Raw genomic sequence first — 12,285 nt, 5'->3', positions numbered from 1 at the left:
ACTAAACTCGCCCAGTCTCCCAAAAACCCTGGTTCAGATCCTCACAGCGGTTGAGAGACCCAACAGCTGTGAGGCGCCGCTACATGCCAATACTCAATATTCTCAACAAGGTGGTCGTGGTGGTGGACAACACCTGAGTTCTGGTGGACATTTTCAGGATCCAGCATCACATCAACCATTTGGTGGTCCTGTTAAGTATCAAGCACATGGGTATTATGGCCATGGTGCCCCACGCCAAAGAGGAACACCACAACCATACCATGATGGGCATAGGAGTGGGAGTCATGGACGCGGAGTTCCTGCTACTCCATCAGTAACACTTCCCGAACTGCACCAAGCTCCACAAGTCCAGAACCAAGTTCCGGTGCTTAGACCTTCACCACCCGAAACTGGCTCATCCTCACTACATGTTGAGATGAACACTGGACAAGTCCAGTTACAGTTTCAGCAACTTGATATCCCAGGTCAAAGTTCCTCTAGACAAGGTATCCAATCAGCACCATCGTCGACTAAATCAGTAAGATTTCCAATGCGGCCTGGCAAGGGTACATTTGGCAGTAGGTGCATCGTGAAAGCAAATCATTTCTCTGCTGAATTGCCTGATAAAGATCTTCACCAGTATGATGTAAGGTCTCATTCTTGCAGAACTTCTTGAACATATAATATGTTCCTCTCATGAGCTTTCATTTGATATCACATCAGGTATCTATAACTCCTGACATTCCTTCCCGTGGTGTCAATCGTGCTGTCATAGGACAACTTGTAACACTCTTCAGACATTCTCTTTTGGGTGGTCGTCTTCCTGCCTATGATGGAAGGAAGAGCCTATATACTGCTGGACCGTTGCCATTTACTTCTAGGACCTTTAATATTGTTCTACAGGATGAGGATGATAAACTTGGTGGTGCGCAAGTTGCACAAAGGTTTGCTATTGTAGACATAGCCATTAGCTGATACACGTTTGTGTTCCTTGCTGATATATCTCCTTACCTTAAGGCGCGAAAAACATTTTACGGTCGCCATCAAATTTGCCGCGCGTGCCGATCTCCATCATTTAGCTATGTTTTTAGCTGGGAAGCAACCAGATGCTCCTCAAGAAGCTATTCAAGTGCTTGACATTGTTCTACGTGAATTACCTACTGCAAGGTGATCTTTTCCCACCATGTGGATGTATGATACTATTGTTTTAGCATGGCTGTTGAACATTTCTTCACTTTTCATGTTTAGGTATTCCCCAGTTGCCAGGTCATTTTATTCGCCGAACTTAGGGAGGCGCCAGCAACTTGGTGATGGCTTGGAAAGTTGGCGTGGTTTTTACCAGAGCATACGGCCCACACAGATGGGACTTTCACTGAATATTGGTTAGATCCCAACTCTTTATCTTCACAATCCATAGTACCACTATGAGACGAGCAATCATTGTTTCCACTTTAGAATAATGACCATTTTAAGAATAACTCGTAGTAGATGAAACAGTTGACTACTGATAACTATTGCTTGCTTCTTGCGAATTACTGCCTCTGTTTCGTAATAAGTTAAGGGGGGAGTATAACTTAAGGGGATTGCTATTGGTAAATATAGCTTTGGCTACAATGAAGTTTATAATTTCCATCCGCTAATATTTCCCTACTCAGGCCTCTTGCTTCTAGGATGATTGGTAGGTAGTGTATGTAAAGTTCACAAATTACAGATACATCAGCCATGTTTGCTCCAATAGATTAATAATGTTAGAGAAAAAATATAGGAGCCATCACTATCGAAAAATTGTTCACAGTTTGAACTGCCCTCTCAATATGGCATCCCGTGCCCCGTGCCCATATGGCCATATCCTTATAATCTGCTACCGCCTTGTCTTTTATTTTCAGGGCTTGTTGAGCTGTGCCCTCAGCAGAACACTCCTGTACTATTTGTCGTGCTACCTTTGTGTGTGTGTGTGTGTGGACCTGTGTTGAACTTTGTGGCTGCGGTGGTTTTCTTTATATATAAAGTGGGGCAAAAGCCTTTTTCGGTAAATAGCAGTCAATATTAGGAGCATATTTATTTTTGGAAATCTTGAATCTTAGATGTTGTATTTATGTGCCATGCTTGGTGGGTAAACCTTTGTTCCATGTTCAGTCCAGTCCTAAGATATGAATCATATAGTGTCATTAAATTGATCTGGTCTTCTCTAGCATCTTGAAATAGCTTGACATTTTTGCTTTGCAGATATGTCATCTACAGCGTTCATTGAGCCTCTTCCTGTGATTGATTTCATTGCACAACTCTTGAACAGAAACGTCTCAGTCAGACCATTATCAGATGCTGACCGTGTGAAGGTTATGTTATTCTATCGATTATCACATGGTTTTATATTTTACTCGTATGTTTTCAAGTACATGCTTAATTTGTAGCTCTGTGCTTACTCTTTACTTGACAAGCTTCCTTCCTTTTCACTGATCAGATCAAGAAGGCTCTACGAGGTGTAAAGGTTGAGGTCACACATAGAGGCAATATGCGCAGAAAGTATCGTATATTTGGTCTTACCTCACAAGCAACAAGAGAATTAACGTATGTAGTTCACTCACCTAGATGTGAACCCTCTGTTATGTCCATCGCACTGTTAATTTGATTGTTGCCTTTCTTGGTTTGGCATGTGACAGTTTCCCTATAGATGATCATGGTACTGTTAAGACAGTATTGAAGTACTTCCAGGAGACGTATGGTTTTAACATTCAGCACACCACTTTACCTTGCTTGCAAGTGGGTAACCAACAGAGACCGAATTTTCTTCCGATGGAGGTTGGCATCCTAAACAACCTGTATTATTTCGTGTCATACTTTTCGAACATATTGAACAGTAAAAACATTCGGCATGCTACATAGAGTTAAAGAGTTATAGAAACATCCATTTCATATCATATGTTGCCTCCTTTTACCTTGAAGGTATGTAAGATTGTTGAGGGACAGCGTTACTCGAAACGACTGAATGAGAAGCAGATAACTGCTCTTCTTAAGGTGACCTGCCAGCATCCCCAACAGCGGGAGCTGGACATTTTGCAGGTAACTTTGCCGCATTTTGTGGTGTGAACTATTTTAAACTGATTTATTTCTGTTTCACTGTATTATTATGTGGATTTCTTTGTTATTTTTAGCGATGGCCTGTTTCTGGGTTTAGCCACACATGCTTTCAGCTATGTATATAAGCTCGTCCAATTTCCTATTATCATTTATCTACTCTAGTGGACCTGGTTTTCCTTTTTCTTACGCTAATTTGGACTTGGTAGTGATATTTGAAAACATGTCCAATAACTTGTAAGGAGAGATCCACCGAATCTGGTGTTGCCTTATATTGTACACATGCTAAGGTGGCTTGATGGGAGGCAATTGCTCCTTGTGGTATAACACTACAGATAACCATGTATTTATGATTTTTCTTGCATATAATCATAGTCAGTTTTATTCTCTTCCTACAACAAGAATGGCTTCCATGTTGAACCTGTTTCTTGTTTTGTTCTGGTTACCAGACGGTGAATCACAACTCATACCATGAGGATCCATATGCACGGGAGTTTGGTATAAGGATTGATGAACGTCTTGCATCAGTTGAAGCTCGAGTCCTACCTCCCCCTAGAGTAAGTTCAATGTTTTAACACATGGTTGACATCTTTCAACTCTCACTATTTTATATGCTACATCTTTTCCCTGGATGTCTGATTACTGTTTTTATCTATTAGCTTAAGTACCACGATAGTGGCAGAGAGAAGGATGTATTGCCAAGAATTGGCCAATGGAATATGAGGCATAAGGTATGCTCTTAAATCCTTCATTATAAACGGTATTCCTGTGTATCTCTTCCAATATTTGTTTGAAAATGCTATGCAATTTTTTGCTTCCAATATTTGGTTGTAGAAAATGGTCAATGGTGGTAGAGTTAAGGAGTGGATATGTATTAACTTTGCTCGGAATGTCCAAGATAGTGCTGCCAGGAGTTTCTGTCGTCAGCTGGCTGACATGTGCGAAATATCTGGAATGGTAGGTCTATATTATCCACTGCCTCCAGACATTTTTTTTCAACATGTTCATTTACATTCAGTTGTTTTAACGTTCTCTCTCATACGCTTCATATCCTCTCACCACAGGACTTCTCAAAGGATCCTCTGCTTCCTCCTTTATGTACGAGAGCTGAGCATGTAGAAAGAGCACTCAGGGCACACTATCGAGATGCTATGAATCTTCTGAAACCACTGGGCAGGGAGCTTGACCTGCTCATTGCAATTTTGCCTGACAATAATGGTCCTCTTTATGGTATGCCCTCTAATTAAACGATAACTAGTGTATTATGTAATACAAATACTAACTATTATTCTTATCAATTTCTGACGCTGTGTTGTTCTTATCATTCCCTCAGGTAATCTCAAAAGAATATGCGAGACAGATCTTGGATTGGTCTCTCAATGCTGTCTCACGAAACATGTTTTTAAGACGACACAGCAGTATCTTGCAAACGTCGCCCTTAAAATCAATGTTAAGGTTTGTCCTGTTCTGTGGCTTCTGTCTACTACGAACCTGGTGTTTGTAGTTCTGTTCCTTCTATGCTTGATGTTCACATTCCTTTACTCTTTTCTATACTTGATGTTCACATTCCTTTACTCTTTAGGTGGGAGGGAGAAATACTGTACTTGTTGATGCTCTGTCAAGGAGAATTCCCCTTGTTAGTGACAGACCAACCATTATATTTGGTGCTGATGTTACCCATCCTCATCCTGGAGAAGATTCTAGCCCTTCCATTGCAGCTGTAGGTGCATAACATGTTAATCTTAAATCATTATGCATGCATTATTTTGTAGTAAAACTTATATTCTGGGCAAAAGTTTGCTCTTTCAATGCCAAGCATCCGCTTTTCAGTTTTACTGTTGTCATGTTCTCGTCATGCTGGGCATCCAACGATTTGTAAATGGTTTTATGCTCATGCAGGTTGTTGCTTCTCAAGATTGGCCTGAGGTCACCAAATATGCTGGATTGGTGAGTGCACAAACCCGTCGCCAGGAGTTGATACAAGATCTTTTTAAAGTATGGCAAGATCCTCAGAGAGGGACTGTAAATGGTGGAATGGTTAGGTATGATCTTGTTCACTTGTAACACCTGAATATTGTTTGAACGGTATGCGTGTAATACTTTACAAATTTAACACGCAGAGGACACATACATATTAATGCCTGTCGCTAGGAGTTACCTGAATCTTGTTCACTTGCACCTCATCAATACCTAAATATACATGTTCTATTGACTATGCAGAGAACTTCTCCTTTCCTTTCATAGATCAACTGGACAGAAACCCCAAAGGATCATATTCTATAGGTACTATCTTAATTTAAGCATGTCCAATTGGCGTTATTGTATAGAACCTCACACATTTTTTTTTCAGGGATGGTGTTAGCGAAGGACAGTTCTATCAGGTTCTGTTGTATGAGCTTGATGCGATTAGAAAGGTGAGGTTGTGTTTTCTCTAAATATTGTCGCATGAGATCTGCATGGAGTCTGAACATTTTTGCTGTTTAACAAACCTAGGCGTGCGCATCCTTGGAGTCCAATTATCAGCCACCTGTTACCTTTGTGGTGGTCCAGAAGCGCCATCATACACGGCTATTTGCTAATAACCACAACGATCAGCGAAGTGTTGACACAAAAAGTGGAAACATACTGCCTGGTGAGTTGTTTGCCTTGTTAGCGAGTTTACTTGCTTTGTGTAGCTTCTCGACTCCATGCATGAAAGCTCAATTACTGAACTCAGAGTCAACTTTTAGTTACCATCTTATATCTTATTTTATTAGGTACTGTGGTTGATTCAAAGATATGCCATCCTACCGAGTTCGATTTCTACCTTTGTAGCCATGCTGGTATTCAGGTGAGTTTTTCTGTACAGGTAGAAATGAGAGCATTCTGATGGGATTGACTTGATCTAACCTTACATTACATTACTTTCAGGGAACAAGCCGCCCTGCGCATTACCATGTCCTTTGGGATGAGAACAATTTTACCGCGGATGGTTTACAGACTCTCACGAACAATTTGTGTTACACGTAAGTTACCGTCACGCTAATCCTGTTCCGACTTTTATATGCTTATTATGACCAGTAAACTTGACCGTTAATTGCCCTATTGTTGCAGCTACGCAAGGTGCACCCGTTCTGTATCGATTGGTAAGCAGAGGATGCATCAAAACCTCCGTTCGGTTATACCTAGTTGATGTTGAAAATCATCGGACTTTCTTGTATAGCATTATTCTCAGTGTACTGGTTTCATGTGCAGTGCCTCCGGCATACTATGCTCACCTCGCGGCTTTTCGAGCTCGGTTACATGGAACCGGATACCTCCGATGGTGGCTCGGTCCGCGAGCGGTGCACGACAAGCCGTGCCCCTCCTGGTGCACGCGGCGGCAGTAGAGCTGCAGGGAATGTTGCTGTTAAGCCTCTGCCTGAGCTCAAGGAAAACGTGAAGCGTGTCATGTTTTACTGCTGATAAGTTGGGGCAACGCCTCCGGGGTCCGGGCTATCTATTCCCCGTGATCCCAACTGAAGTGCCTGCTGATTTACCAATCCTTTCTTTGCGGCAGAAAATCAATCCTCAGTCATCACATGAGTGTATCTATATATGTATCAGTGCTGCCATGTTTCCTGTGCAACCTGAACATCTCAATTCCTCTTTTCATCTACAGATTTTCAAATGGCATTTTCCCTGTTTGTCTTGGCCAGATTATTGGCCTGCACATTCAAACATCCGTCGAGATTTGCAGCGCCTGTGACCAGTAAGTACAGCCACGCTTCAGTCCAGACGGACCCCTACCAAGTTACGTACCAGAGTAGTACTTCTATTTAGAAACCAACACCATCTCTGCTCTGCTGTGCGTGCAACGCAGTACTATTTGTCTGAAGTGCCCCTGCTATACCTATACACGAACAAAACTGAAGGCCAAAAGACCTAAGGATCTATGTAATGTAAGAGCATCTCCAGCCGTGTTCTCAACAGGTCCCTCCCCTAGATGAATTTTTAGCGCCGGTGACCGAAAATCGGCCCAATCGCGCCTTCAGGATCTCGTTTAGCGCCGGTTTGGGCCAAATACAGAGCCGACGATCCCGCCCCGAACCCAAGCGGCCGGGTGTCGCCTGGGCGCGCCGGCACACGCGAAAAGCGGCATGGGGCCACTCTATCAGCGACTGAAGCCCTTTTCCCGTCGTTTTCTCCCGCTTCCCCCCTAGGCTCCTCTCTCTTCTCCATTCCTTCTGCCAAAACGCTCGCCTCCTCCCTATCCTTCCGTCCGCCATGCCGCCGAAGAAGTATGTGATGCCGCACGCCGCGACGGATCCCACAACCGCAGCCGCCCAGCCGAAGCAAAGGAAGCCGAGGGCACCGCTATCCAAGCCCCACGGCATGAGCAACGCCGAGTGGAAGGCGTGATGTGGAATCGCCGGGTAGCCCGTCACCCGCGACAGTCGCAACAGGGCCAAGAAGGCCAGGGAACAGAGGCGCCAGCACCTGCGCGGCGGCGGAACAAGCGGAGGCGGCGCGCAGCGGCGATGATGAATCCACCCGTGGGCACTCGCACGCGGCCTGGAGCCAGCAAAGCGTCGGCTCTCTGGCCGGGTTCTCGTCGTCGCCGCACCCATGGAGCACGTCGTCGCCGGGCTATGCCGATGGGGATGCCCATGGTGGCTTCAAACTCCAACATCACCTTCCCCCATGGGGCGCCCTGTTCAGCGCACGCCCTCGCCGCGTTGCCGGCATGCAGTACAGGCCGTACACGTACTCGCCGCCGGACTACGCAGCCTCATCGACGCCACCTCTTCGCCGCGTCCTCACTCTGAAGACGCATCTTGACGCATCTCGTGACGCCGACGCGACGGAGGCCGACATGGAGGACATCATCGCAGCCGGCTCGGCTGCCGCCGCCGCTTCCCCCGGGTTCACTACCAAGGACGGCTCGATTAACCTCGGCGACATGGACACCGAGCTCGACTACGGCGAGGAAGAGCCGGAGGAGGAGGAAGAGGAGGAGGAACCGGCGCCGAGAGGAAAGGCAAGAAGAAGAAGAAGAAGAAGAAGAAGAAGAAGAAGAAGAAGAAGAAGAAGAAGAAGAAGAAGAAGAAGAAGAAGAAGAAGAAGAAAGGCAAGAAGAAGAAGAAGAAGAAGAAGAAGAAGAAGAAGAAGAAGAAGAAGAACAAGAAGAAGAAGAAGGCCAAGACCGGCGAGCCACGCATCAAGTGGGCGTCCAAGGAAGAGGAGTGCCTCGCCGAAGCGTGGAAGGTCGTCCGCCTCGACCCGGTCACGGGCACGAACTAGAGCATTGAGACGTATTGGGACCGCATCAAGACCGAGTTCGACGAGCGGAAGCTCGTCGACCCCTACTTTAAAAGCGTGCACATGAAGCGTGGGTCGAAGGCGATGGCGAACCATTGGGGGCTTATCCAAACGGCGTGCAACAAATGGCATGGGATCGTCGAGGAGGTCGCGGCTTGCCCGGAGAGCGGCACCAGCGTCGAGGATCAGGTATCGCACGCCGTCCTTACTGCTGCCTTCCGCCGTGCGCGCCGTGCGCGTGCCCAGCACGCCGACTGATGTTCTTTCCTTCTGCGCAGCTGCTACGCATGCTCGCCATGTTCCGCTATGACAATATCGACGCAGAGTTCAAGTACCTCCACGTCTTCAAGCGGATCGACAAGTGCGAGAAATGGGCGGCCGTCGGACGCACCCTCGCCAAAGCGAAAGAGACGTACAAGCCGGACGCTCTGACCGCGGGCGCGGCCGACGGGCGCCCGGACGGCAACAAAGGTGCCAAGAAGGCGAAATACGCCGAGTCGGCTGCCGCGCGCGTGCAAGAGTTCATCAAACACTGCCTCGCCGACGCCAAGACCAGGGCCACTCAGCGAGAAGAGAAAACCGAGGCGAGGTGGGCTGTTTTGATGACGAACAGCGCCGTCAAACTCGACTTGCTCCGGACCAACGCCGTCGCGAAACTCAAAGCTCAAGACGCGAAGAAAAGGAACAATGACCTCGCCTTCTTGATGGGTGGCGCTGACATGCTCCAGAGCGGCGACGAAAAGCTCAAGGTGTGGTTTTTGGTGGAGCGCGGCCTCATCCTGAATCAGATACCGACGCCGCCAACGCCGCCGCCCAGCCCGGCGGCTGATGACGATGCCTCCGCGACGCCCAGCCCCACCGACGATGCCTCCGCCGCGCCCAGCAACACAGAAGCCGTGCCGACCAGCCCGGAAGTCGCGCTGACTCCTTCCAGCCCGCGTACGCCGCCGTCGACGCCGCTGGAGGTTGAGCTTGACGTTTGATGTACTCCTTCTGCGTTCTTCCTTTTCTGTACGCCGAACTACTGCTTGTCCTTTTATTTGATCGTCGAACTGTGGCACCGAATCGCCGAACTATTGCGATGATCGCCTGTTTGTTGTTTCTTTGAGTGGAAACAATGGATTTCGAAAATGGGGCGCCTTGGGGGCGGTACCTGGGGCGTGGTTGGGGCGAAACGAATTCCAGAAACCGATCTAGCGCCGGCTCGTTCCCAGGCCGCTTTTTTTTGATATCCTGAAAGACTGAATAGCTGAAGATGCTTAAAAAAGAACGGAAACAGAACAAAGAACAAGGGTAGCAAGAGGGATCGCAGGTCTAGCTTCTCGTGCCGGGTGTACGCGCCGCACTGAGATCGGTATCGCACAACACGAATGGACCCGTGACCATGAGCGGTATAAATATTTTCCGCACGCACATCTGGTGAAGGACTGAAGGTTCTCACCGTGTGCAGGCCCGAGCACGCAGCGACAACGCTAGAAACAGAACCAATTTAGCTGCATGTAGGTTGCCTGAAATTTTATTTTCGGCCAGTCGATTTTGTGTGCCGTTGATATTGCTTTGCTATTCGTGCTGTTATTTTTTTCTAGTTGGTTTATTAGGGATTTCTTGTTGGTTCTCTGAGGTGTTTGGGCTGCGTTAAATTTTTTCCCGCGAATACGTAAAGTTTGGGTATCATTTCAATGATAGAAGAAGAGCAGAATGAGTGCATAGGAAGATAGAACACATGACACGAACACATATATGAGAAAGAGTGGGCATGGTACCCGGAGCAGCGAAACAAAGGGATGCTCAGCCCAAACAGAAAGAAACACGGCTAAACCACCATCCTAGATAGAGGGCAAGTCGAAACTGACAAGGTGTCGATTGTCTCCAAAGCCAACACCAGGGACCCTGCGAGCAAGCAAGATGATGCCTTCAAGAGGGGGAGCGACGCTCTGACGCCACCGCCATCCGATCCGAAGAACCAGATCAAGAATTTTTTTCCTTGTGCTCGAAGAGGGGCACGAATAGAGGCCATGGCAGCGCCTCCAAGAAGAGAAACGACACTTGCAAGTGTCGCCGCTGCAAGCGTCGACAAGCCGAGCAGGGATTTTGCCTAGCCCGAGTCCAAGCAATCCCATCATCATTGTGTTAAATTGACCGACCACATATTTGGGTCAGTTGATTCCTTAACGGGTCGAAGCCCATTACTAGGCGCGACCCAACCTTATCCTTTCTCCCATTTGTTTTGTTTTTTCTGTTTTTTTCTTTTTATTTATTACATGTTTTTTTAAATTTCATGGATAGTTTTGTGATGTTGGGTGAGTGTAAATATATGCACACAAATAGTATACAATATGTGTCAAAATTGCATTATTATATGGTTAATCTTTGCGTATTAAAAATGTGCAATTTTAGTGCAAAGTTGTGTGCTTGTTTTTTAAATTTTATTTCCTTTTAAATGGTAATACCAATGCTACTAATACATTCTTATTTAAATTTATTATTTAAATTTTATAGTTTTATTTTATTTTCCTTTCTTCTAAGGTGATATCAATACCACTAATTCATTCCTTCATTGAAAACTTATTTTTTGAAAAAAATATACTATCATATGTTTCTGCTTGCATGTATTAAAAAATCAAAAAATTTGTGTGCTGTGTACACTTTCTGTCATTGTTTTTTAGATTTTATTTACTTAAAGGGTAATAGCAATGCCACTAATTCATTCTTTCTTAGAAAATGTCAGTATTTCAATTTTCTTATATTATTTTTCTTTCTTGTTAAAGGTAATACCAATGCCACTAAACCATTCTTTCTTAGAAAAACTTGTTATTTTGAATTTCTTTGTTTATATTTCATTTTATTTCTTCTTAAAAGGTAAAACCAAAGCCACTAATTCATTATTTCTTCGAAACTTTATTATTTTAATTTTGTTTTAGTTTTTATTTCATTTTCTTTCATCTTAAAGGGTAATATCAAAGCCAGTAATTTATTTGTTTCTTGGAAACCTTCATTATTTGTTTTTTTTGTTTTTACCTCATAGTTTTGATTTTGGTTTAATTTTTATTTTATTTTATTTCTTATTAAAAGTGTAATGCCAAAGCCACTAATTCATTCTTTCTTAAAAAATATTTTCATTTTTATGTAGTTTCATTTTTTTTCTTCTTAAAGGTTAATACGCAAGCAACTAATTCATTGGTTTTAGAAACCTTCATTATTTTTATTTTGTTTTTATTGAATTTTATTTCTTATTTAATGGTAATACGAATGCAAATAATTCATTCCTTCTTAGAAAAAAAAGTTATTTTGTGTAATTCCACTATTGTATGCTTATTCTTGCATATTATGAAAAGGCACATTTTCTGTGTAAGTTGTGGGCAAAGTTTTTCGTTATTCATTTTATTATTTGACATGGTATTTCTTCTTAAAGGTTAATACCAAAGTCACTTATTAACACTTTCTTGGAAAACTTCATTATGATTTTGTTTTATTTTTATTTCATTTATTCTTTAAGGATAATATCAATGACACTAATTAATTATTTCTTACAAAAATTATTTTGTTCTTCCTAAATTCACTATTACATGTTTATTCTTTCATATTAGAAAAGGGGTATTTTATGTGTAAAATGTGTGCAAATTTTGTCAGTATTTGTTTCATTTTTCCATCTTGTTTCTTCTTAAAGGCTAATACCAAGTGCCACTAATTCATTCTTCTTACAAAACTTTATTATTTTTCTTTTATTTTCTTTTTTCTTTTAGTTTATGTCTCCTTTAATGGTAGTACCAATGCCACTAATTGATTCTTCCTTAGAAAACTTCATTATTTTGATTTTATTTTTATTTTTAATTTGATTTCTTTCTTCTTTAATGGTAATACTAGTGCCACTACCTCATTCCTTCTTATGAAACCTTGTTTCTTGAAAAATCCTCTATTATATGCTTATTTTTGCAAATTATAAAAAGTGCA

The 12,285-nt window shown here is 43.8% G+C and overlaps 1 pseudogene; it reads left to right on the top strand.

Annotated features, from left to right (window-relative positions):
* The first annotated feature begins 483 nt into the window (after window positions 1–483).
* Window positions 484–6,708, top strand: LOC125527501 (annotated as a pseudogene).
* Window positions 6,709–12,285: the final 5,577 nt, after the last annotated feature.

The sequence above is a fragment of the Triticum urartu genome, unplaced genomic scaffold, assembly GCF_003073215.2.
Source record: "Triticum urartu cultivar G1812 unplaced genomic scaffold, Tu2.1 TuUngrouped_contig_4118, whole genome shotgun sequence".
NCBI lineage: Eukaryota > Viridiplantae > Streptophyta > Magnoliopsida > Poales > Poaceae > Triticum > Triticum urartu.
This window is presented reverse-complemented; position numbering and strand designations above follow the sequence as displayed.